This window comes from Tamandua tetradactyla, chromosome 15 (genome assembly GCF_023851605.1).
Source record: "Tamandua tetradactyla isolate mTamTet1 chromosome 15, mTamTet1.pri, whole genome shotgun sequence".
Taxonomy (NCBI): Eukaryota; Metazoa; Chordata; class Mammalia; order Pilosa; family Myrmecophagidae; genus Tamandua; species Tamandua tetradactyla.
This window is the reverse complement of record NC_135341.1, coordinates 10,797,460-10,825,207: the sequence shown is the minus strand read 5'-3', so window position 1 is coordinate 10,825,207 and position 27,748 is coordinate 10,797,460. Positions and strand designations below refer to the sequence as shown.

The 27,748-nt window shown below is 40.4% G+C and overlaps 1 protein-coding gene, 1 non-coding gene and 1 pseudogene across 2 annotated transcripts in view; all 3 read left to right on the top strand.

Annotated features, from left to right (window-relative positions):
- The window catches only part of GXYLT2 (glucoside xylosyltransferase 2), a 154,870-nt gene that overhangs the window by 60,444 nt on the left and 66,678 nt on the right, over window positions 1-27,748 (top strand). The gene's annotated exons all lie outside the window — the stretch shown is intronic.
- On the top strand, window positions 3,013-27,464 carry LOC143657711 (cold shock domain-containing protein E1 pseudogene; annotated as a pseudogene).
- On the top strand, window positions 21,890-21,960 carry TRNAD-GUC (transfer RNA aspartic acid (anticodon GUC)). Its single transcript has one exon. It is a non-coding gene; the product is annotated as a tRNA-Asp (tRNA).

The following is a 27,748-nucleotide window of genomic DNA, read 5'->3' as shown; positions in this document are numbered from 1 at the left end:
GCCACATCCCATGAGTTCTGACAAGTTGTATTCTCATTTTCATTTGTCTCCAAATAGCTACTGATTTCTCTACAAATTTCTTCTTTGACCCACTCATTATTTAGAAGTGCGTTATCTAATCTCCACATATTTATGAAAGTTCTTGTTCTTTGGTGGTTATTGATTTCCAGCTTCATTCCACTGTGATCAGAGAAAGTTCTTTGAATAATATCAGTGTTTTAAAATTTATAAAGACCTGTTTTATACCCCAGCATATGATCTATCCTGGAGAATGTTCCATGACCACTAGAGAAGAATATATATCCTGGTGTTTGAGGGTGTTACAACATATATATGTCTGTTAGGTGTAATTCATTTATCAGATTGTTTAATTTCTCTATTTCCTTATTAATTCTCTGATTTTTCTGTCAATAGAGGAGAGTGGTATATTGAAGTCTCCTATTATTATTGTTGAAATGTCTATCGCTGTCCTCAGTTTTGCCAACATCTGTCTCATGCATTTTTAAGCTCCTTATTTGGGAGCATAGACATTCATGATTATTTTTCTTGGTTATTTGTCCCCTTTACTAATTTATAGTGTCTTTCTTTGTCTCTTATACTGTTTTTACATTTAAAGTCTATTTTGTCTGATATTAATATAGCTACTCCTGCTTTCTTTTGGTTATGGCTTGAATGGAACATCTTTTTCCATCCTTTCACTTTCAATCTACTTATATCCTTGTGTCTAAGATGAGTCTCTTGTAAGCAGCACATATCTGGATTATATTTCTTAATCCATTCTGCCAATCTGCATCTTTTAATTGGTAAATTTAGTCCACTAACATTCACAGTTATTTAAAGTTATTTCTTGCACCCACTATCTTATCCTTTATATTTTGTTTCTCAGATCTACATATTCTTTTCCTCTTTCTCTTTTTATCTTTCAGGTTACCCTTACTGGTACTCTTCAATTCTGTGCCCTCCTCCAGACCTCCCTTTTTTATCTTTTTTTTTTTTTCAGCCAGCAGAACTCCCTTTAGTATTTCTTGTAGAGTTGGTCTCTTATTGACATATTCTCTCAGCCTTTGTTTGTCTGTGACAATTTTAATCTCTCCCTCAGTTTTTTTGTTTTGTTTTGTTTTGGGGGGGGGTGCATGGTCAGGGAATTGAACCTGGGTCTCCCACATGAAATGTAAGCATTCTACCACTGAACCACCCTTGCATCCTCTCCCTCAGTTTTGAAGGATAATTTGACTGGAAATCTTTCTCTTTTAGGATCTTGAATATGTCATACCACTGCTTTCTTGCCTCCATAGTGCCAGTTGAGTAGTCTGAACTCAGTCTTCTGTGGTTTACCTTGTATGTAGTAGATTGTTTTTCTCTTGCTGCTTTCAAGATTTTTTGCATCTCTTCAACATTTGACAGACTGATTAGTATGTATCTTTGGGTAGGCCTGTTTGGATTTATTTTATTTGGAGTTCATTGGCTTCTTTGACTTGTATATTTATGTCTTTTATAATGGTTGGGAATTTTTCCCTCATTATATCCTCCACTAATCTTCCTAACCCTTTATTCTTCTCTTCCCTTTCTGGGACATTGGTGATTCTTACATTTTTTTGCTTCATTTTGTCCATCATTTCTCTGTGATCCAATTCAAAATTTTCCATCTTTTTTGTCATTTGCTCTTTTGTATGTGCAAAATCAGTTTTCCTGTCCTTTAGTTTGCTTATTCTTTCTTCTACCTCTTCATATTTGCTATTGTATGTCTCTAGTATATTTTTTATTTGGTCTACAGCATTAATCTCTGTGATATCTGCTATTTTTCTATTTATTCTTTCAAATTTATCTTTATGTTCTTCTAGCAACTACTTGATCTCCTTTATGTCATTAGGCATTCCACTAATTTTATTTAGTAGTTATATATGAACATATTTGATTAGTTTTTCCAAAGTCTGTGTCTCCTCCAGTGTTTTAATTTGGCCATTAGACTGGGCTGTGTCTGTCTGCATCTTCATATGGTTAGTGATCTTCTGTTGTCTTTGTGGCATGTAAATATCTTGATAGTGTTATCTTGGATGTTGATTTCCTTCAGTAGTCTAAAGCTCTGTGTTTGTGGAACAGGTGTGGAGCAGGATTTGGTGCATGGGAGGGGCACCACAGTGCAGTGATGGTTGCCGTGCAGGTATTTCCACAGTCAGGAACTGTCCACTGATGCCTGTGAACATAGGGTGTGGGTTGTGGGGCTGTGGTGGTGTGGTGTGGGAGCTGTGGGGGCAAGCTGCAGCTCTGGCAGGCCTTGGAGTGCAGAAGCAGGGTACAGCATTGGGGACACAGAATTAGGGCATGGCAGAAGGCAGATAGGGGTGCTGAGCAGATGTGCTGGGGCTAGTACATGGGCAGGATGTGGGTGGGTGTGTGAAATGTGTGGGTCATGGGTGTCAGGGTGTGGGCTACAGGGCACAGGAAGGTTGGGGTGTGGGTATGTCCTTGCACAGGGTGAGGGTTCCAGGGGGGCTGGGATGCAGCTATGTTAGTGTGTAGGGGTGGGACTCAAGTTGTAGAGGTCAGGGGTGGGTGATGATGGGTGAGCAAGGCTCTCACACTTGCCCACAAGTGCAGAGGTGGGGTGGGATGGGGAGCCCACTTGTGAAGGGCAGAGGTGGGGTGGGGCAAGAGTGTGCACATGGTGGGGGGGTGCAGGGGGGGGTGCAGGGGTCAAGAGGTCCATATATGGATAGATGGGTGCCCAGCAGGGAGGATGCAGCTGTGCCAGTGTGTGGGTCTTGGGGGCAAGGCCCTGGTGTGCACATGCGCAGTGCTCAGGGTCAGTGCAGTGATATTGTGCCTGCTTGGACTGGGGGTGGGTGTGGTGCAGAGGTCAGCGCTTACCCAGAGCCGAGGGGGCGTGGTTTGAGTGGGCATGTGAACATGCACATGTCTGGGGGCAGGATGCTGATGTGGATGTACGCAGAGTTCAGGGGTGCTGGGCACAGTTGAGGAACTGCATGGGCTGAGTGCAGGTATGGCTTGGGTATGAATGTGAGCGCCTGCAGCCCGAATGCACAGGTGACTATCTGCAGGGGCAGGGAACAGGAGGTTGGGGTCAAGGGGCTGGATGTGAGTACCCAGGTCTTGGGAGGGGCGGGGGGAGACTGTACCTTTGCATGGAAGAGGGTAACTCAGGCTGGGATAGGCTAGCATACATGCATGGGGCAGGGGTGTGAGACAGGGATGCTTGGGGAGGGGGTTTGGATCAGGGATGCTTAGAGCATGGGGTGTGGGTGTGGGTGATGTGGTTCAAGTGTGTGGGTTGTGGGTCGCAAGGCAGGGGTGGCACACGTGAGGGTAGTTCTTTCAAGGAGTATGGCTTGGCCTATTTCTTTGTTCCCATCTCCCTGTCCATACACTCCTGAGGGCTCTGGATCTCCTTTTGGAAATGGATGCACTAAACTGTTTGCATTAGCTGGATGGTCTCTGGGTTCTCTGTGTCTCAATTCTTTCTGCTTTTTCAACCAGGGCCTCCCCTTGTAGTGTGGAAGACCTTCCCAAGTCACTTACACCCTGGAATTGCTCTCCCTGTAGTTTTTCTGTCACTTTTCTAGCTGTTCTTTGGAGCAGGGGTGAATTTGACCTATCCTATTCTCCCAATTTCCCAGAACTCCCTGGATTGGCTTTTATTAAGGGGATTTATTAAGTTACATATTACAATTCTAAGGCCATGAAAATGTCCAATTTAAGGAATTAGCAAGAGGATACTTTCACTCAAGAAAGGCCAATCTGATCCAAGATTTCTCTGTCACATGGGAAAGCACATGGTGATGCCTGCTGACCCTTTGCTTCTGGTTTTCATTGCTTTCAGCTCCTGGTTCCAGGGGCCTTCTCTTTGAGCTTCTGTCTGTCTCCAAGCATCTCCAAATATCTGTGTCTAGGCATCTACTCTCTGTGTTGCCTCTTTTAAGGACCCCATTAACCAAATTAAGAGCTATCTAGTTGGGCAGGGTCACATCTCCATGGAAACAACCTAATCAAAAGATCCTACCCAAACAGTACGTTTGTACCCACAAGATTGGATTAGGATTTTTTTTAAAAAAAGATTGCCTTTTCTGTGATACATAACAATTTCAAACCAGCACATTCCACCCTCTGGACCCCCCAAAAAACGTGTTCTTTCCATTTACAAAATACATTAATTCTATCACAATATCACAAAAGCCTTAAACCATTTCAGAAACAATACAAATACAATACAAGGTCAAAACAGTACTAAGTATCATCAGAATCAACTATAGGCATGGTCTATCCTAAAGCAAAATTCTCCTCTAGCTGTGGACCTGTGGAACTCAAAACAAGTTATCTGCTGCCAATATACACAGGAGGGTCAGAGGATAAACATTCTTATTGACATAGGAAGAAATTGGAAGGAAGACAGAAGTCACTGGACCCAAACTATTCTGTAAAACTGCAGGGTATACTACATTAGATTTCAAAGTCTGAGAGTCATTTATAGAATGATGTTCCCTCATCAGGGCTTGAGAATGCAGCAGTCCCATCTTTTCCAAAGGTTTTATACAGCAACCCTTCTCTCTCCATACACTAGGGTATTTTAACATATCCTAGGATAACCTATCCTAGGATAGGTTTTTAACATATCCGAGCATTAGGGAGAACACCTTATTCTTGGCTCCATGCTCTCCAAGCATTGGGACAGTGCCCGGATTCTCTGCCATCTCTGGGGCATACACTCAACCCCTTTAGAAAAATGGGATGTTCGCCAAGCTCCCTCCAGACCCCAGGGAATGGGCTCCACCCTCCCTGAGGCCTGGGACACTAAAGCTCTTCCTGAACATCAAGGCAGAAGGCCCACCCTCTGCCTTTGGGGCAAACTCACCCTCTCCATGTGCATGGGTGGATCTGCTCTCCTGACCCAAGATTTCCAGGCTCCAGACTTTAGCTTCCATGGTTCTGCCTTTGAAGTCATTTTTCCTTCACTTTGAACCTTTTCTGTTCTTTTCAATCCAGACTGGCAGTCGTTCCATTCATACAGATCTTGTAAGAAACTTGTCAGTTTGGCATGCAGCCTATGGGGTCAAACCCATCAGACAATAGGAATTTGCACAGATCCTTTCTGGATAACTCCATCTCCAATCCTGTCTCTTTCTGAAATGGCTGACTGTTTTCATGTTTGGTTAAATCCTCATGTGGGGCAATGTTTCCTGGGGTCTCATTTTCCAAAAACTTGGAATTTTCCAAACTATCAGTCTCTGGTTTCCTTGTACCCAAGAGTTTACTTCTCAGCTTAAACTTTTCTTCTCCCATTTTACTGTAAGCTGCCAGAAGAAGTCAGACTGCATTTTCCATATTTAGTTTGGAAATTTCCTCAGCTAGATATCCAAGCTCATCACTTTCAAATTCTACCTTCCACACAACACCAGTACTCAGTTTTGCCAAATTCTCTGCCACTTTAAAACAAGGATTGGGGGTTGGGGGTGGGCGCAGCAAGATGGCAGCTTAGCAAGGTCTGGAATTTAGTTTGTCCTCCAGAGCAGCTAATAAATAGCCAGGAACAGTACAGAACAACGGCTGTGGCTGCATCAGTGACCGGACACACAGAGTTCCCCAGTCTGGACCAGCTGGACTGGCTACGAAGCTACCAAGAACCGTGAGTTCTCCAAGCCACGGTGGCTGGTACCCCTCCTCCACAGGCTGCTTCCCAGAGGGGAAAGAAAAGGGACTTTATCATCAACAAGGGCTGAGCGCAACTAAACTCCAATTGCAGAATTAATTAACAAATTCTGATCACTAAAAATAGGCCCCCAGCTCAGCTGAACCTTGAGTAAAAGTGGAGGTTGCTGGTTTTTGCCCTGGTGCAGAGGCAGCAGAGCTGATGAAAAATGAAAAACAAACAAACAAACAAAAAAACCAGAGGTTTTTTGCATTTGCAAGGATCTAGGCCCTGAAGGAAAGGAGGGGGCACATAGGACCTGGAGATACACAGAGCAATGTACCAGCTTAAACTCTTGATTGGCAAACCCGAGGACTGGGGGTATGGCTCTGAAAAAGGTTTTTCTCTTTCGTTTTGGTGGCTGTGTTTCTACAGCTTGACTGCTCTTTGGATATAGCTGCAAAGCTTCTCAGGCTCCACTGTCCCAAGCATAGGCAGAATTAAGCTTGTTTGAGTGTTTATCTGGAGTCTGTGTCTTCCCCAGGAGAGGGGTGGAGCCCAGCTCAGATGGAATCCCTCCCTCAAAGAGTTCAGACCCCAGGGTTTGGAAGAGTGAGCGATTAAAACCAGACTACAACCTCTCCTCTGTGTCCACCATGCCCCCAGCAGAGAGAGTCTGCTGAAGTTAAAAGTACCCTATAACCTTATGCTGGTGGGACCTGCAGGCAGACAAGCGCCACATACTAGACAGGATAGGAAAAATGGAGAGCCCAGAGGCTTCATACAAAAGCCTTTCAATCTGCTGGGTCTCACCCTCAGGGAAAACTGATGCAGGTGATTCTTTCCTCCTGACAGGAGGCCACTTTGGTCTGGGAAAACCTGGCTAGGGTCTATAATAGCTAAGTAGACCCTCCTAAGGGGGGAGAAAAGGCACTATACAGGTAGGGCAAGAAACCAAATAAGAACTTAAAAATTCTGATCTGTTAAACAAAACCTAAGCTAGAGGTCTAGAATAAGCCGAATTGAATGTCAAAGAACAGATAGACAACAAAGTCATCCAGCAAGAAAATCCTAGGTAAAAAAAGTGAAAACTATCTCCAGAATAAACTAATTAAGGTAATTAAATGCCTAGAAGCCAACAAAAAATAATGGATCATACTAGGAAAATTGAAGATATGGCCCAGTCAAAGGAACAACCAGCAATTCAAATGAGATACAGGAGTTGAAACAATTAATTCAGAATTTTGGAACAGACATGGAAAACCTCATCAAAAATCCAGTCAATGAATTGAGGGAGGTTATAAAGAAGGCAAGGACTGAGCAATAAGAAGAAATCGAAAGTCTGAAAAAACAAATCACAGAACTTATGGGAATGAAAAGCACAGTAGAAGAGATGAAAAAAAAAACAATGGAAACCTACAATGTCAGATTTCAGAAGGCAGATGATAGGATTAGGGAACTGGAGGATGGGGCATCTGAAATCCAACAAGCAAAAAAATATATAGGGAAAAGAATGGAAAAATATGTGCAGGGACTCAGGGAATTGAATGACAGCATAAAGAACACGAATATCCATGTTGTGGGTGTCCCAGAAGGGAAAAGGAGGAGAAAAACTAATGGAGGAAATTATCACTGGAAATTTCCCAACTCTTATGAAAGACTTAAAATTACAGATCCAAGAAGTGCAGAGTGCCCCAAAGAAAATAGATCCAAATAGACGTTCTCCAAGACACTTACTAATCAGAATGTTAGATGTCAAAGAGAAAGAGAGAATCTTGAAAGCAGCAAGAGAAAAGCAATCCATCACTGTATTAGTTAGGGTTCTCTTGAGAAACAGAATCAACAGGGAACACTTGCAAATATAAAATTTATGAAAGTGTCTCACGTGACCGTAGGAACGCAGAGTCCAAAATCCACAGGGCAGGCTGCGAAGCCGATGACTCCAATGGATGGCCTGGACGAACTCCACAGGAGAGGCTCACCAGCCAAAGCAGGAATGCAACCTGTCTCCTCTGAGTCCTCCTTAAAAGGCTTCCCATGATTGGATTTAGCATCACTAATTGCAGAAGACACTCCCCTTTGGCTGATTACAAATGGAATCAGCTGTGGATGTAGCTGACATGATCATGACCTAATCCTATGAAATGTCCTCATTGCAACAGACAGGCCAGCGCTTGCCCAATCAGATGAACAGGTACCACAACTTGGCCAAGTTGACACCTGTCCCTAACCATGACAGTCCACCCCTTGTCAACTTGGCATATATATATATATCACCTTAGACCATACTTAATTTCCAAATGAAAACAAATAAGCACACATTTTTTTTTTTTAACCTGACAATACTCAACTGTCCTGCATATGACTGGAAACACATTAAATCTCTCCAGAATAGCGTGCAAATCCTTGGGCAACATTCATTCTTAAACTTGATATCTTACAACTTAAATAGTATAACACAAACAAAACAGCATTACAGTCCTCGTTTCTGTAACTGATCACGTGGTCGAAGTTCATATTTATCACTACCTTCTTCCACTACCCATTCCATGTTCCCTTTCCCCTCAGCAAGACTTCAGCTGGCCGTGGTTCTTTGCCTGGTGGGGTGACCCAAACCTTCATTCCTGAAGTCTCAGAGCCATTAGTGGTCCTGCCTGGATTGTGTTGTTGCAGTTTTCCATTGATTTTGATCACAGGGCATGGTAGTACTAATAGACGCCCCAGGGGATCTCCTATATTCCAAGAAAACTCTTCTTTACCTCCATTATGTAGTTGCAGTCCTACTTCCTTCTGATAGTCAGGGTCAGTTACCCCAGACAATAATGTAATCCCCTTCTTGGTGTGTTGATCCAGAGGCATAAGTAGCCCAAAGTGGCCAGGTGGCAATCTTAACTTCCAGTTCAGTGGTATCACTGTTGTTTCTCCTGGAGAAAGCACACCCCGTTTTGGAACTAAAACCTGTAGACCAGCAGAACTCAGGGTAGCAGGGACAGGAAGCAAAAATTTTCCTAGTGGATCACCAGGAGTAATAGTGAGTGGCACCACACCCATTTCCACCCCTTGGTTCCTGGACCCATGGATCCTGGCTATGGGAGAAACAGCACCATACAGTGGATGCTGATTCAGAGCATACACAGCTTCCTGGAGAACATTACCCCAGCCTTTCAAGTTTTTGCCACCTAGTTGGCACCGTAATTGAGTTTTCAAAAGGCCATTCCACCGTTCTATCAATCCAGCAGCTTCTGGATGATGGCGAACATGGTAAGACCAGAGAATTCCATGAGCATGTGCCCATTCTCGCACTTCATTTGCTGTGAAGTGTGTTCCTTGATCCGAAGCAATGCTATGTGGAATACCATGACGATGGATAAGGCATTCTGTAAGCCCACGGATAGTAGTTTTGGCAGAAGCATTGGCTGCAGGGAAAGCAAACCCATATCCAGAGTATGTGTCTATTCCAGTTAGAACAAATCGCTGCCCCTTCCATGAAGGGAGTGGTCCAATGTAATCAACCTGCCACCATGTAGCTGGCTGGTCACCTTGGGGAATGGTGCCATATTGGGGGCTGAGTGTGGGTCTCTGCTGCTGGCAGATTGGGCACTCAGCAGTGGCTGTAGCCATGTCAGCCTTGGTGAGTGGAAGTCCATGTTGCTGAGCCCATGCATAACCTCGATCCCTACCACCATGACCACTTTGTTCATGAGCCCATTGGGCAATAACAGGAGTTGCTGAGGAAAGAGGCTGACTGGTATCCATAGAATGGGTCATCTTATCCACTTGATTATTAAAATCTTCCTCTGCTGAAGTCACCCTCTGGTGTGCATTCACATGGGACACAAATATCTTCATGTTTTTAGCCCACTCAGAAAGGTCTATCCACATACTTCTTCCCCAGACCTCTTTGTCACCAATTTTTCAATTATGGTCTTTCCAAGTCCCTGACCATCCAGCCAAACCATTAGCAACAGCCCATGAGTCAGTATACAAACGCACCTCTGGCCAGTTTTCCTTCCAAGCAAAATGAACAACCAGGTGCACTGCTCGGAGTTCTGCCCACTGGGAGGATTTCCCCTCACCACTGTCCTTCAAGGACACCCCAGAAAGGGGTTGTAATGCTGCAGCTGTCCACTTTCGGGTGGTACCTGCATATTGTGCTGAACCATCTGTAAACCAGGCCTGAGTTTTCTCTTCCTCAGTCAATTCACTGTAAGGAACTCCCCAAGAGGCCATAGCTCTGGTCTTGGAAAGAGAAGGTAATGTGGCAGCAGGAGTGGAAACCATGGGCATTTGTGCCACTTCTTCATGTAACTTACTTGTGCCTTCAGGACCTGCTCTGGCTCTATCTCGTATATACCATTTCCACTTTACAATAGAGTGCTGCTGTGCACGCCCAACTTTATGGCTTGGTGGGTCAGACAACACCCAACTCATGATAGGCAACTCAGGTCTCATGGTAACTTGGTGGCCCATGGTTAAGCGTTCAGTCTCTACTAAGGCCCAGTAGCAGGCCAAAAGCTGTTTCTCAAAAGGAGAGTAGTTATCTGCAGCAGATGGTAAGGCTTTGCTCCAAAATCCTAAGGGTCTGCATTGTGATTCTCCTATAGGGGCCTGCCAAAGGCCCCAGACAGCATCTCTATTTGCCACTGACACTTCCAGCACCACTGGATCTGCTGGATCATATGGCCCAAGTGGCAGAGCAGCTTGCACAGCAGCCTGGACCTGTCGCAGAGCCTCCTCTTGTTCAGGTCCCCACTCAAAATTAGCAGCTTTTCTGGTCACTCGATAAATGGGCCGGAGTAGCACACCCAAATGAGGAATATGTTGTCGCCAAAATCCAGAAAGACCCACTAGGCGTTGTGCCTCTTTTTTGTTTGTGGGAGGGGCCAGATGCAGCAATTTATCCTTCACCTTAGAAGGGATATCTCAACATGCCCCACACCACTGGACACCTAGAAATTTTACTGAGGTGGAAGACCCCTGTATTTTTGTTGGATTTATCTCCCATCCTCTGACACGCAAATGCCTTACCAGTAAATCTAGAGTAGTTGCTACTTCTTGCTCACTAGGTCCAATCAACATGATATCATCAATATAATGGACCAATGTGATGCCTTGTGGGAGGGAGAAGCGATCAAGGTCTCTGCGAACAAGATTATGACATAGGGCTGGAGAGTTGATATACCCCTGAGGTAGGACAGTGAAAGTATATTGCTGACCTTGCCAGCTGAAAGCAAACTGCTTCTGGTGGTCCTTACTAATAGCTATTGAGAAAAAAGCATTTGTCAGATCAATAGCTGCATACCAAGTACCAGGGGATGTATTGATTTGCTCAAGCAATGATACTACATCTGGAACAGCAGCTGCAATTGGAGTTACCACCTGGTTGAGTTTACAATAATCCACTGTCATTCTCCAAGACCCATCTGTTTTCTGCACAGGCCAAATAGGAGAGTTGAATGGGGATGTGGTGGGAATCACCACCCCTGCATCTTTCAAGTCCTTAAGAGTGGCAGTAATCTCTGCAATCCCTCCAGGAATACGGTATTGCTTTTGATTTACTATTTTGCTTGGTAGGGGCAGTTCTAGTGGCTTCCACTTGGCCTTCCCCACCATAATAGCCCTCACTGCACGAGTTAGAGAACCAACGTGGGGATTCTGCCAGTTGCTCAGTATGTCTATGCCAATTATACATTCCGGAACAGGGGAAATAACTACAGGATGGGTCCGGGGGCCCACTGGACCCACTGTGAGACGGACCTGAGCTAAAACTCCATTGATCACCTGGCCTCCATAAGCCCCCACTCTGACTGGTGGTCCAGAGTGACGTTTTGGGTCCCCTGGAATTAATGTCACTTCTGAACCAGTGTCTAATAATCCCCGAAATATCTGATCATTTCCTTTTCCCCAATGCACAGTTACCCTGGTAAAAGGCCGTCGGTCTCCTTGGGGAAGACTTAGAGGAAGGTTAACAGTATAAATTTGTGGCAGTGTAACAGGTTTCTTCCCCATAGGGACCTGGCCTCCCCTTCATTCAAGGGGCTCAGGGTCTGTAAACTGTTTCAAGTCTGGAAATTGGTTAAGGGGCTGTGACTCTGTGTTTTTGTAATTCAGGTTAGACTTCTGTTCCCTTGACTTAGAACTCTTTTGTTTATACAGCTCCAACAAGAATTTAGTAGGCTGCCCTTCTATTGTATTTCTAGGCACCCCATGATTTACTAGCCAATGCCACAAATCTCTGCGTGTCATATAATTTTGATGCCTCCTTTGAGTTTGTTGTCTATTATAATACCCACGTCTACCCTGTCTTTGGTGATTAAGTGCTGCCACCTGGCTTCTGCCAACTCGGGATCCTGTCATCCCCATTGTATTTAAGGATTCCAGCTCAGTGACAGCAGTTCCTACAGTAATATCTGACCTACAGAGAAGTGCAACCACAGAGCTCTTGAGGGATGATGGTGCTAGTCTCACAAATTTATTTCTCACTGTTCTGGTAAAAGGTGCATCCTCTGGACATTCCTGGGGTGTAGGAGCAGGCTTTGCATGATAAATCCACTCTAACATCCCAATCTCTCTAAGCCTCTGGATCCCCTCATCTACATTATACCAGGGCAGTTCTGGCATTTCAACCTCAGGTAATGTTGGCCACCTTTTGATCCATGTTTCAACCAACCACCCAAACAAGCTGTTAACACCTTTTCTAACTGCTCGAGCTATAACATTGAATGCAGAATCTCTGCTTAGTGGGCCCATATCAATAAATTCAGCCTGATCCAGCCTTATATTCCTCCCACCATTATCCCACACTCTTAAAATCCATTGCCACACATATTCCCCTGATTTCTGTCTATATAAATGGAAAACTCACACAGTTCTTTTGGAGTATAACGTACCTCCTCATGTGTGATACTTTGTACTTCACCTTTAGGGGCCTGTTGGGACTTTAGTCTAGTTATAGGTCTAGAAGAAATGAGGGGTGGTGGGGGTGGGTCATGAAAAGAATTAGAAATATCTTCCAAGCCATTTGCTTCAGGGCTTTCATTTGCAGTTTCATCTGGTGAAACAGGATTAATAACTCTAGGGCTAATCCCTTCAGGAGGAGGTTGGGTGGCCAATTCCTCAAGGCAGGCTGGAGGTGGGGCGGCTATGTCCTCAGGGCAGACTATTACAGGGTTATCTAAAGAAGGCTCAGCATGGTCTAGGGTTTCAACCTCACCCCCAACATCATTATCAATCCATATGTCACCATCCCATTTTTCAGGGTCCCACTCCTTTCCAATCAATGCCCTCACTTTAACGGCAGACACCATGCAAGACTGAGATTTCAGTTTACATTGTAAAGTTGCTACTCTAACAATAAGATTCTGAGTCTGATTTTCAGAGATCTCAAGTCTACGGCTACAGGAAATAAAATTTTCCTTCAGGATACTCATAGAAACCTCTACATCTTTCAGACGGCACTTAAGCTTCTTGTTTGAAGCCTTAAGCCCATCCCTTTCACCCTTTAATGTAGACAGTGTATCTAACAACAACCAACCAACATCTCTATAACTCTTATTTCTACAAAACTCTGTAAAGGTGTCAAAAACATTATCCCCCAGAGTCTGGCTTCGTACAAGCGAAGCATTAGGAGAATCGAATGATGATATTTTGACTATCTCCTTTGCCAACTCAGTCCATGGATTGGGAGTGTCATTCTGATTACGGGAATCAGAGTCCTTAGTGTCTCTGAGCCCAGTCAAAGAGTTGAAAACCATTCATAAAAACCCATTTTAAGATTCTGTTCCTTAAGAACCACTCCCGGTACCAAGATGTATTAGTTAGGGTTCTCTAGAGAAACAGAACCAACAGGGAACACTTGCAAATATAAAATTTATGAAAGTGTCTCACGTGACCGTAGGAACGCAGAGTCCAAAATCCACAGGACAGGCTGCGAAGCCGATGACTCCAATGGATGGCCTGGACGAACTCCACAGGAGAGGCTCACCAGCCAAAGCAGGAATGCAACCTGTCTCCTCTGAGTCCTCCTTAAAAGGCTTCCCATGATTGGATTTAGCATCACTAATTGCAGAAGACACTCCCCTTTGGCTGATTACAAATGGAATCAGCTGTGGATGTAGCTGACATGATCATGACCTAATCCTACGAAATGTCCTCATTGCAACAGACAGGCCAGCGCTTGCCCAATCAGATGAACAGGTACCACAACTTGGCCAAGTTGACACCTGTCCCTAACCATGACAATCACATACGAGGGAAGCCCAATAAGACAATGTGTAGGTTTCTCAGCAGAAACCGTGGAGGCGAGAAGACAGTGGGATGATATATTTAAATTACTAAAAGAGAAAAACTGCCAACCAAGAATTCTATATCCAGCAAAATTATCCTTCAAAAATGAGGGAGAAATTAAAACATTTTCAGGCAAAAAATGACTGAGAGAATTTGTGACCAAGAGACCGGTTCTGCAAGAAGTACTAAATGGATCAGTAGAGACAGATAGGAGAAGACAGGAGAGAGAAGTGTGGAGAAGAGTGTAGAAATGAAGACTGTCAGTAAAGGTAAAAGAAGAAAAATTAGATATTACATATAAAATCTAAAAGGCAAAATGGTAGAAGAAAGTACTGCACTTACAGTAATAACACTAAATGTTAATAGATTAAACTCCCCAATCAAAAGACCTAGACTGTCAGAATGGATTAAAAATCAGGACCCATGTATGTGCTATCTACAGGAAATGTTTCTTAGACCCAAGGATAAACATAGGTTGAAAGGTTGGGAAATGATATTTCATGCAAATAACAATCAGAAAAGAGCAGGAGTAGCTATACTAATATCCAATAAATTAGACTTCAAATGTAAAACAGTTAAAAGAGACAAAGAAGGACACTATGTATTAATAAAAGGAACAATTCAGCACGAAGACATTTATAAATATTTATGCACCAAGCGAGAATGCTCCAAAATACGTGAGGCAAACACTGAAAACACTGAAAGAGAAAGGCGCATCTACCATAATAGTTGGAGACTTCAATTCCTCACTCTCATCAATAGTCAGAACATCTAGACAGAGGATCAATAAAAAACAGAAAAGTTGAATAATACAATAAATAAGCTAGACTTAACAGACTTTATGGAACATTACACCCCACAACAGTAGATATACCTTTTTCCCAAGTGCTCATGGATCGTTCTCAATGTTAGACCATATGCCGAGTCACAAAACAAGTCTCAATAAATTTTAAAAGATTGAAATCATACAAAACACTTTCTCAGATCATAAAGATATGAAGTTGAAAGGCAATAATAGGCAGAGTGCCAAAAAATTCACAAATATATGGAGGCTCAACAACACACTCTTAAACAACCAGTGGGTCAAGGAAGAAATTACAAGAGAAATCAGTAAATACCTCGAGGCAAGTGAAAATGAAAACATGACATATCAAAATTTATGGGATGCAGCAAAGGCAGTGCTAAGAAGGAAATTTATTGCCCTAAATGCCTATATCAAAAAAGAAGAAAGAGCAAAAATCGAGAAATAACTGTCCACTTGGACAAACTAGAGAAAGAACAGCAAACTAACTCCAAAGCAAGCAAAAGGAAAGAAATAATGAAGATTAGAGCAGAAATAAATGAAATTGAGTACATGAAAACAATTGAGAAAATGAACAAAAACAGAAGTTGGTTATATGAGAAAATCAATAAAATTGATGGACCCTTAGTGAGGTTGACAAAAAGAAGAGAGGATGCAAATAAATAAAATCAGAAATGGAAGAGAAGACATAACCACTGACCCCACAGAAATAAAGGAAGTAATGACAAGATACTATGAACAACTTTATAAACTAGACAATATAGATGGAATGAACAACTTCCTAGAAAGGCATGAACCACCAACATTGACTTGAGAAGAAATAGATGACCTCAACAAACTAATCACAAGTAAAGAAATTGAGTCAGTCTTTAAGAAGCTCCCCAAAAAGAAAAGTCCAGGACCAGATGGCTTCACATGTGAATTCTCCAAAACATTCCAGAAAGAATTAGTACCAATCCTGCTCAGACTCTTCAAAATAATTGAAGAGGAGGGAAAGCTACCTAACTTATTCTACGAAGCCAACATCACCCTCATACCAAAACCAGCAAAGACATTACAAAAAAAGAAAACTACAGACCATCTGTCTTATGAATATAGATGTAAAAATCCTCAACAAAATTCTTGCAAATCGAATCCAGCAGCATATTAAAAGAATTATACATCATGACCAAATAGGCTTCATCCCAGGTATGCAAGGATGGTTCAACATAAGAAAATCAATTAATGCAATACACTGTATCAGCAAATCAAAGCAGAAAAACCACATGTTCATTTCGATTGATGCAGAAAAGGCATTTGACAAAATTCAAGATCCTTTCCTGTTGAAAACACTTCAAAGGATAGGAATAGAAGGGAACTTCCTTAATAATGGGGAAAAACTCTAAACTTTCTCCCCTAAGATCAGGAACAAGACAAGAATGTCCAGTATCACCACTGGTATTCAACATTGTGTTGGAAGTTCTAGGCAGAGCAATTAGATAAGAAAAAGAAATACAAGGCATCAAAATTGGAAAGGAAGAAGTAAAACTCTCACTGTTTACAGATGATATGATACTATATGTCAAAAACCCGAAAGATCCACAGCAAAACTACTAGAGCTAATAAATGAGTACACCAAAGTGGCAGGTTACAAGATCAACACTCAAAAATCTGTAGTGTTTCTATACACTAGTAATGAACAATCTGAGGGGGAAATCATGAAAAAAAATTGGAACCAAAAGAATAAAATATTTAGGAATAAATTTAATTAAAAAGACAAAATACTTAGAAAGAGAAAATATAGGAAATTGTTAAAAGAAATCAAAGAAGACCTAAATAAATGGAAGCGCATACTGCGTTCATGGATTGGGAGACTAAATATAGTTATGATGTCAATTCAACCTAAATTGATTTACCGATTCAATGCAATACCAATTAAAATCCCAACAACTTACGTTTCAGAAATAGGAAAACCAATAACCAAATTTATCTGGAGGGGCAGGGTGCCCCGAATAGCTAAAAGTATCCTGAGAAAGAAAAATGAAGTCGGAGGTCTCATATTACCTGACTTTAAGGCATATTATGAAGCCACAGTGGTCAAAACAGCATGGTACTGGCATAAAGATAGATATATTGACCAATGGAATAGAATAGAGTGTTCAGATATAGACTTTCTCATCTATGGACAATTTATCTTTGATAAGGCAGTCAAGCCAACTCAACCTGGCACAGAAAAGTCTCTTAAATAAATGGTGCCTAGAGAACTGGATATCCACAGGCAAAAGAATGGAAGAGGATCCATATCTCATACCTTATACAAAAATTAACTCAAAATGGATCAAAGACCTAAACATTAGATCTATGACCATAAAACTGTTAGAAGAAAATGTTGGGAAATATCTTATAAATCTTATAATATGAGGTGGTTTCCTAGACCTTACACCCAAAGCAGAATTGAAGAAATTAATGAATAAATGGGAACTTCTCAAAATTAAACACTTTTGTGCATCAAAGAACTTCGTCAAGAAAGTAAAGAGACATCCTACACAATGGGAGACAATATTTGGAAACAATATATCAGATAAAGGTCTAGTATCCAGAATATGTAAAGAAATTGTTCAAATCAACAACAAAAAGACAGCAACCCAATTACAAAATGGGCAAAAGACTTGAACCGACTCTTCTCAGAAGAGGAAATACAAATGGCGAAAAGGCACATGAAAAGATGCTCCACTTCCCTGGCTATTATGGAAATGCAAATCAATGCTATATTTTTATAGCAGCGTTATTTACAATTGCCAAGAGATGGAAACAGTCCAAATGTTCATCAACAGACAAGTGGCTAAACAAACTGTGGTATATACATATGATGGAATATTATGCAGCTGTAAGACAGAATAAAGTTATGAAGCATGTAACAACATGGATGGACCTGAAGGACATTATGCCGAGTGAGATTAGCCAGAAACAAAAGGATAAATACTGTATGGTCTCACTGATATGAACTGACATTAGTGAATAAACTTGGAGAATGTTGTTGGTAACAGAGACCATCAGGAGATAGAGATAGGGTAAGATATTGGGTAATTGGAGTTGAAGGGATACAGATTGTACAAAAGGACTGAATGTAAAAACTCAGAAATGGACAGCACAATATTACATAACTGTAATACAATAATATTAGAACACTGAATGAAGCTGAATGTGAAAATGATAGACGGAGGAGGCCTGAAGGCACAAATCAAATCAGAAGGAAAGATATACAATAAAGACTGAGATGGTATGATCTAGAAATACCTTGAGCGTATAGTGATAGTTACTAAATGTACACATTTAAAAATGTTTTGTATGAGGAAGAACAAAGAAATGTCAATAATGCAGGATGTTGAAAATAGATGGTAATTAATATTTGAAAACGTTAATTTTTGTGTGAGACTAAAGCAAAATAATGTTTATTTGATACAAAATTTATATTTCAACTAGTTCATTTCCTAATATACCTTATGTAGACAGCTTAATTGAACATCATAAGTACATGGAACCTTGAGTAGGGCATGAGATTTTGTAGATTTGTCCAGAGTGATGCCTCTATGAATCCCAGAAGGATTTGAACAGTGAATAAAAAAGTATTCTCAAAGTCCCCTTGGGGGAATGATGAGAAAGGGGAAAAATCCAACTTCCCCAAGTGGAGAATTCTTGATATACTCACAAGTAGTGGGGATAACCAAAGCAATAGGCTGAGCCCCTGTGGTAGTTAGATTCAGTTGTCAACTTGGCCAGGTGAGCATACCTAGTTTTGTTGCTATGGACATGAGCCAATGGTACGTGAACCTCATCTGTTCCTGATTTACATCTGCAGTCAGCTAGGAGGTGTGCCTGCTGCAATGAAGGACGTTTGACTTAATTGGCTGGTGCTTAAATGAGAGACCACAACGTAGCACAGCTTTAGTAGCTCGGCATTCCTCATCTCAGCACGCGCAGCTCAGCCCAGGCCTTTGGAAGTGCAGAAAAAAATCACCCCAGGGAAAGTTGTCGGAACCCAGAGGCCTGGAGAGCAGGCGAGCAGAGACCATCCTGTGCCTTCCCACATAAGAAAGAACCTCAGTGGAAAGTTAGCTGCCTTTCCTCTGAAGAACTAACAAAATAAACCCCCTTTTATTAAAAGCCAATCCATCTCTGGTGTGTTGCATTCTGGCAGCTAGCAAACTGGAAGAGCCCCCAACAAACTTAGCATTTGTTCATATTCAACTTAACCCTGTAAAGGATAGGCTATGCCTACTTAAAATTAGGCCTAAGAGTCACCCCCAAGAGAACCTGTTTTGCTGCTCAGATGCGGCCTCTCTCTCTCAACCAACACAACGAGGAAACTCACTACCCTTCTCCTCTCTACATGGGACATGGCTCCCAGGGGTGTGGGCCTTCCTGGCAACGTTGGACAGAAATCCTAGAATGAGCTGGAACTCAGCACCAAGGGACTGAGAAGACCTTCTTGACTGAAAAGGGGAAGAGAGAAATGAGACAAAATAAAGCATCAATGGCTGTGAGATTCCAAACAGATTTGAGAGGTTATCCTGGAGGTTATTCTTATGCATTAAACAGATACCACCTTTTTAGTTAAGGCATAACAGAGAGGCTGGGCGGAACTGCCTGAAAATGTAGAGCTGTGTTCCAGTAGCCACGTTTCTTGAAGATGATTGTATAATGATATAGTTTTCACAATATGGCTGTGTAATTGTGAAAATCTTGTGTATGATGCTTCTTTTTTCTACCTAATGGTCAGATGAGTAAAACATATGGATTTAAAATAAATAAATAATAGGGGGAACAAATGTTAAAATAAATTTAGTAGATTGAAATGCTAGTAATCAATGAAAGAGAGGGGTAAGAGGTATGGTATGTATGAATTTTTTTCTGTTTTCTTTTTATTTCTTTTTCTGAATTGATGCAAATATTGCAAGAAATGATCATGATGATGAAATACAACTATGTGATAAAAAAAGAATGTTCATATTGTATGTTGATTGGTTTTATTAATAAAAGTTAAAAAAAACAAATATCATTAAAAAAAACAAACAGACAAGGATTATCTTTCTTCCAGTTTCCAATGACAAATCATTTCTGTCTAAGGCCTTATTGGAAGAGACTTTAGCCTCCATATTTCTACAAACCAATCCAGGCCTTTTCTATTTGCCTCCTCACAATTCTCACAGAAACTTCCTCTTATCCATGTAACGTGCTTGATATTTGCCAACTCCAGCACCCACCTCTCTGATGCCAAAATCTGTTTTGGTTTGCTAATGCTGTCAGAATGCAATTCATCAGAAATGGATTGGCTTTTATTATGGGAATTCTAAAGCCATGAAAACGTCCAAATTAAGAAACCTACAAGAGGTTAACTTCACTCAAGTAAGACTGATCTGATCCAGGGTTTCTCTGTCATATGGGATGGTACATGGTGACATCTCCTAACCCTTTGCTCCCAAGTTTCATTGCTTTCATCTAGTCCCGGTGGCCTCCTCTCTGAGCTTTTGTCTGTGTCCAAACATCTCCAAACATCTGTGCCTAGGCATCTGCTCTTTGTTGGCTCTTTTAAAGACTGCATTAAAGTTATTAAGATCCATTAGAATGGGCAATGTCATATCTCTATGGAAACAACCTAATCAAAAGGCCCCACCCAGGCAATTGGTCTGCTCCCACAATATTGGATTAGGACTAAAATAACTTGGCTTTTCTGGGGTATATAACAGTTTCAAACCAGCACAGATACCAACTGAGGCAATCAGCTTAACAGAGAGATCAAGAAAAGAGACAAAGAGAATCCTGGAAAAAAAACACTGTTACCCTAAGATAGCTGTGTAAGAGCTGAAGTTTGTAGGAGGAATGACTCCTACATGAGGAATGACGTCAGAGGCTTCATGCTGTATAAAATGGACTTCTTTAAATAGTCCAGCCAAGTCACTAAACAAGTAAAAGAGCAAAGGACATCAACCAGCACTTCAAGTTTCATGTATGGGGGGATGGGGGGAGCAGGATCAGTATCCAGAGTTGCTACATTATATTATCTCAGATGTCCAATTTCACACAAAAAATATGAGATGTGTAAAGAAATAGGAAAGTGTGACTCATTCACAGGAATAAAGGATGCAATGGAATTACCTCTGGGAGAGTTCAGATGTTGGATCTAGCAAAAAAATAAATGACTTTCAAAGAAGATATAAATATGCTAAATGCACAAATGAAAGCATGCATAAAGAAGCAAAGGAAGGTTGTGTGTATTAATTTATTAAGCTGGAATGCAATATACCAGAAGTGAAGTGGCTTTTAAAAAGGGAATTTAATAAGTTACAAGTTTACAGTTCAAAGGTCATGAAAAATGTCCAAATTAAGGCACCAACAAGAGGATACCTTCACTCAAGAAAGACTGATGCCGTCCGAAACTCCTCTGTCACCTGGGAAGGCATGTGGCTGGCATCTTTTTGTCCTTGTTCCCAGTTCATTGCTTCCAGCTTCTGGTGCCAGTAGTTTCATCTCTAAGCATCTGTGGGCCTTTACTCACAATTCTGGGACACAACTCTTGGTTTAGGCTTGCTTAGCATCTGCAACGCCTGGAGATATCATTTCTTCAGGTTCTGTTTGTCCTTGCTTAGCACAAGGACTATTTTTGTCTCAATTTCCAAACGTTTGCATCAGCTCTGAGCTTTCTCCAAAATGTATCCTCTTTTAAAGGACTCCAGTAAACTAATCAAGACCCAACTTGAATGAGTGGAGTCACATCTGCATCTAATCAAAAGGTCACACCCACAATTGGGCATGCCACACCTTCATGAAGATAAGCTAGTCAAAAATTTCCACCCCACAATGTTAAATCAGGATTAAAAGAAACAGCTGTCCCCACAAGATTAGATCAGGATTAAATCATGTTTTTTCTGGGGTACATAATATTTCAAATAGCACAGTATGACAACAATGTTTCATATAACAGAGAATATCAATAAAGAGATAGAAATTATTTTTTAAAAATCTGAATGGTAATTCTGGCATTGAAATAAAAAATTCACTAGACGAGCTCAACGTAGATTTGAACTGGAAGAAGAAATAATCAGACAGCTTAAAGATAAATTGATAGGGATTATGCAATCTGAAGAACAGAGAGAATAATGAATAAAAACGAACAGGGGGGTGCAAGCATAGTTCAGTGGTAGAACTCTTGCCTGTCATGCAGGAGACCTGGGTTCAATTCCCAGTCCATGTACTTCTAAAAAAATAAACAAAGAAGCAAAACAAACAAACAAAAATTCAACAAATGGTGCTGCAATAATGAGATGCTCATATGGAAAAATAATGAAATGTGACCCCACCATGCAGCATACAAAAAAAAAATTAACAGAACGCTGTGGGGGCAGGGGGTGCAAGGATAGTTCAGTGGTAGAATTCTCACGTGCCATGCAAGAGACCCGGCTTCAATTTCCAGCCCATGCACCCCCAAACAAACAAAATCAACCAATTGTGCTGCAACAACAGGATTATCACATGGAAAAAGAATGAAATGTGACCCCCATGATACAGCATACCAAAAAAAAAAAAAAAAAAAAAAAAAAGAACAGAGCCTCAAAGAAATGTGGGATAACTTCTTTAACCACACCAAATTTTTATCATAATAAAAATGCTGAAAGAGAAAGACAAAGAGAAAATCTTAAAACCCACAAGAGAAAACCAGCTCATTGTGTAAAAGGAAACTCCAAGATTAACGGTGGACTTCTTATCACAAACAATGGGGGCTAGAAGGCCATAGGATGGCATATTCAATGTGCTGAAAGAAAAAAAAATGTCTAACAAGAATCTTATATCCAGCAAAGCTATCTTTCAAAAATAAAGTCAAAATAAAGGCATTCCCAGATGAACTAAAACTGAGAGATTCCATTGCTATCAGAACTGTCTTACAAGAAACACTGAAAGAAAGTCTTCAGGCTGAAAGCAAGTGACCAAAGATAATAATTTAAATCTACATGAATGAAAGAAAGAGAGAAATAGTAAAGGTAATTATGTAAAAGAGTATAAACTCGTATTTCTTCTCCTATCTTCTGTTAATTGATCAGAAAACAATTGTATAAAACAATGTATGATTTTATTATTTGGACTGTAATAATAATATAAAAATGTATATAATTAACAATAATGGCACAAAGGAGGTTACATAGACCAAAGCTGTATGAAGTAAGAAAATGATACCAGAATCCAAGGAAGCAAATTAAGAGAACTAGTAATGGCGAATAATAAAGTTCCTACAGCAAACTCCATAAATATATACTTGTTCTCATTTCTTCTCTCAGCTTCTTTATAAGACATAAAATTATATGAAATAATAATTTTAGCAATGTATTTTGGGTTTGTTACATACAGATGTAATTTGAATAACAGTATCACAAAAAGAGGTAAGAGGGACTAGAGCTATATAGGAGTAACATTTCTGTATATCCCTGGAATTAAGGTGGCATGAAACTAAAGTAGATTCTGATAAGATGAATATGGTAAGCTCTAGGCAATTACTAAGGAAATAACTAAGAAATAAAAATAGTAAAAAAAAAAATTAAGGAAATTAAATTGATAGATTAGAAAATATCACTCAATGCAAAAGAAAGCAGTAAAGGAGGAATAGAGGAGCAAAAACAACATAAGATATAAAAAATAAAAGTAAAAATGGCAGACCTAAGTTCTTCACTAACAATAACATTAAACATGAATGGATTAAACAATCCAATCAAAAGGAATAGATTGTCAGAGATACATGGATAAAAAAAAAGATCCAAATATATTCTGCTTACAGAAGACAGAGCCTCAAAATATACATAGCAAAAGTTGACATAATTGAAAGGAGCAATAGGCAATTCAGCAATAATAGGAGACTTCATACTCCACTTTCATAAATGAGTAGAACAACTAGGCAGAACATCAACAAGGAAATATAGACATAAACAACACTATAAGCCAACTAAATCTAAACCTATCAGATATCTACAGAACACTTTACCCAGCATCAGAAAAATACACATTCTTCTCAAATGCACATGGAATGTTCTCCAGGTTAGATCATATTCTAGGCCATAAGACAAAAATAATTTAAATTATATAAAGTTTGATCTCCAACCTCAATGGAATTAAATTAGACATCAAAAACGGAAAGAAATTTGGTAAATTCACAAATATGTGAAAATGAAACAACGTACTCCTAAATAATCAATGGGTTAAAGAATAAATAGCAAGGGAAATTTAATTTGAGATTAATGAAATGAAGAAACAACGTACCAAAAAATGATGGGAAGCAGCTTAATCAGTCCTGAGAGGGAAATTTTTAGTTGTAGATGGCTACATTAAAAATAAAAAGGTCTCAAATCAGTAACCTAAGTTTCTACCTTAAGGCACTGGGGAAAAAAAGTAGAAGGTAAGCAGAGGAAGGAAATAATAAAGATTAGAGTGAAAATTAATGAAGTAGAGAATAGGAGAACAATAGAGAAGATAATAAAATCAAAAATTGGGTTTTGAAAAGATCAAAATTGACAAACCTTTAGCTAGACTAATCAAGAAAAAAAGAAAATTTACAAAAACGAGGAGTATAAATAAGGAAACTTATTTATAGTTTAAATAATAGAATACAGAATGCTTTATTACAAAAATAAAAAATATTATAAGAGAATATTATGAATAACTATATGTCCATAAATTAGGTAACTAAATGACATGGAAAAATTCATAGAGAGAGACACAAACACCAAAAATGAATGAAGAGAGATAGATTTTTTCCTACGTACCAGGCTGTGCTGCTTATGGTGACGCCGGAGAGGGGGCACTGAGCTGTTGGGTATGAAATGTAACAGAACAGACTTTACCACCTGTGCTGGTTTGAAAGGATGTATGGACCCTAGAAAAGCCATGTTTAATCAAAATCCCATTTTGTAAAGGCAGAATAATCCTTATTCAATACTGTATGTTTGAATCTGCAATTAGATCATCTCCCTGGAGCCGTAACCCAATCAAGAGTGGTTGTTAAACTGGATTAGGGGAGATGTGTTTCCACCCATTTAGGTGGGTCTTGATTGGTTTACTGAAATCCTGTAAAAGAGGGAACATTTTGGAGAATGGGAGATTCAGAGAAAGCAGAGCAGAATGACATAGCCATGAGAAGCAGAGTCCACCAGCCAGCAACCTTTGGCGATTAGGAAGAAACATGCCTCCCGGACAGCTTCATGAAACAGGAAGCCAGGAGAAGAAGGTAGCATATGACACTGTGCTCGCCATGTGCCCTTCCAGATGAGAGAGAAACTCTGACCATGTTCACCATGTGCCTTCTCACTTGAGAAAGAAACCCTGAACTTCATCAGCCTTCTTGAACCAAAGCATCTTTCCCTGGATACCTTAGATTGGACATTTCTCTAGACTTGCTTTACCTGGGACATTTTCTCGGCCTTAGAACTGTATACTAGCAACTTATTAAATTTCCCTTTTTAAAAGCCATTCCATTCCTGGTATATTGCATTCCGGCAGCTAGCAGACTAGAACACCACCTGAAACTGCTGCTTCGAATTCAGATCAGGCAAGGAGCAAATGTTGTAATAACCAACAAAACCAAAGAATAGTACACTTAAGTTGAAGACACCACACTTGATCTGAAGCAAGAAGTTTGTGCCTCCTCAACAGCTTTGAAAGAGCACTTCGCAATGCTGCTAGTAGGCTTTGATTTCTTCTGTGCTATACTGTGAGATTGCCCAGTGTAGCAACAGTTGTGCTCTTTATTAGCTTAATAGATCATTTTCTCTTGGTATTTTTTGTGTGTGTGCATTATTTTTCCATGTGAGTATCCCGTTATTGCAGCATCTTGTTCAATTTTTGTTTGTTCATCTTGCTTGTTTGTCTGTTTTTGGGAAGTGTATGGACCACGAATCAAACCAGGGTCTCCCTTATAGCAGTCGAGAATTCTACCCATTGAACTACCCCTTGCACCCACTTGTTTTTGTTTTTGTGTTTTTTAAGACTAGCAACTTCCATCCTTTGAAACATGTGCTGAAAAAGAAGAATCAGCAACTACCACTGAAAGTGCAATAATATTTGATCATGACAGTGACATAATACCCAGTGGTCACAATGGGTACCCCAATGGTACTTTTTAGCAGCATGCATGAAACTGGGATTATCGAAAATCTGCTAATCTCTTATGGATTTATTCAGTGTTCAGAATGTCAAGCTAGACTTTTCTTCCACTGTTCACAGTATAACGGCAACCTACAGGACTTAAAAGTAGGAAATGATGTTGAATTTGACGTATCATCTGAGTGATGGACTGGGAAACCCATTGCTATTAAATTGGCAAAGATAAAATCAGAAATCCTCCCCGAGGAATGAAATTAATGGACAAGAAGTGTTTTATCTGACTTACACCCCTGAAGATGATGAAGTGAGCGTTCAGCTGGAAACTGGAGATAAAATAAACTTTGTATTTTATAACAATAAACATACTAGTGCTGTAAGTGCTCGTAACATTATGCTGTTGGAGAAGAAACAAGCCCACTGTCAAGGAGTAGTTTGTGCCGTGAAGGAGGCATTTGGCTTAACTGAAAAAGGTGATTGTGTAAAAGAGATATTATTTCACTATAGTAAATTTAAGGGTGACCTAGAAACCTTACAGCCTGGAATGATGTGGAGTTCACAATTAAGGACAAGAATGGTAAAGAAGTTGCAACAGATGTCAGAGTATTGCCTCAAGGAGCAGCCATTTTTGAAGATATCAGCATTGAACATTTTGAAGGAATTGTAACCAAAATGATCCCAAAAGTACCCCATAAAAACCAGAATGACCCATTGCCAAGATGCATCAAAGTTGACTTTGTGATTCCTAAAGAACTTCTCTTTGGAGACAAAGATACAAAATCCAAGCTGACCCTGCTGGGAGGTGACCTATTAGGTTTAGTTTTTAAGCAGACCGACTGTGGCAAACCAACATAGAAGTTCTATTAATTGCATTTCAGTTCACAGATGAAGCCAGAGGAATGGGTGAGTTGCTGCTATGAGAGTCGGTTTTGGTTTCGTCAAGTGTGTGGGTTGTGATGCTCACATGTTCTTCCACTTCAGTGAAATTCTCAATGGGAACCAGCTCCAGGTAGAAGATGAAATAGAGTTTACTGTGGTTCCTTGACATGCTCTCTGCCCAAAGAAATCTTGCTGTTAGGATTTTTAAATTTCCCAAGGGCACAGATTCATTCCATTCCCAATTAGATCATCGTTTTCTGGGCACTGTAGAAAAAGAAGCCACTTTTTCCAATCCCAAAACCACTAGCCCAAATAAAGGCAAAGAGAAGGAGGCTGAGGATGGCATTATTGTTTATGATGATTGTGAAGTAAAACTGACTATTGCTTTTCCAGCCAAGAATGTAGAAGGATGTACTTCTCCTCAAATAGGAGATAAAGTTGAATTTAGTAGTAATGACAGAGACCTGGGCAGCAGATTGCAACCTGTGTGTGACTTTTAGGTTGTAATTCCAATTCCAAGAGACTCTTGAGTCATATGGCAACTCTGAAGGACAATTTTGGATTTATTGAAATGGCCAGTCATGATAAGGAAATCTTTTTCCATTATAGTGAGTTTTTAGGTGATGGAATTGGGGGACATGGTAGAGTACAGCTTGTCCAAAGGCAACAAAATCAGTGCAGAAAAAGTGAACAAAACACTCAGTGGATGGCATTACTGAGGAAACTGTTCAAGGATAAAGAGAATAGGAGAAGAGGCAATGGTAGAAATAGATTTTGAGCTGTGATAACCAGCTTAGTTGACTTGAAACAACTGTATGTTTAACCAGTAGTATTGGAAAGTCCAGAAATAAGTGGTTTATATGACATAACCCCCAAAAGTCTAATGAATTGGTAGAAATTGGTACTTCTCGAAATGGCAGTGAATTGACCGAAAATTAGGAGGTTTGGTTGAAAATCTGAAAAGCAAGTAGATCCCTAGATTGCCTACCTTATGCCAGGTAACTGGTAATAGTGCTCTCCCT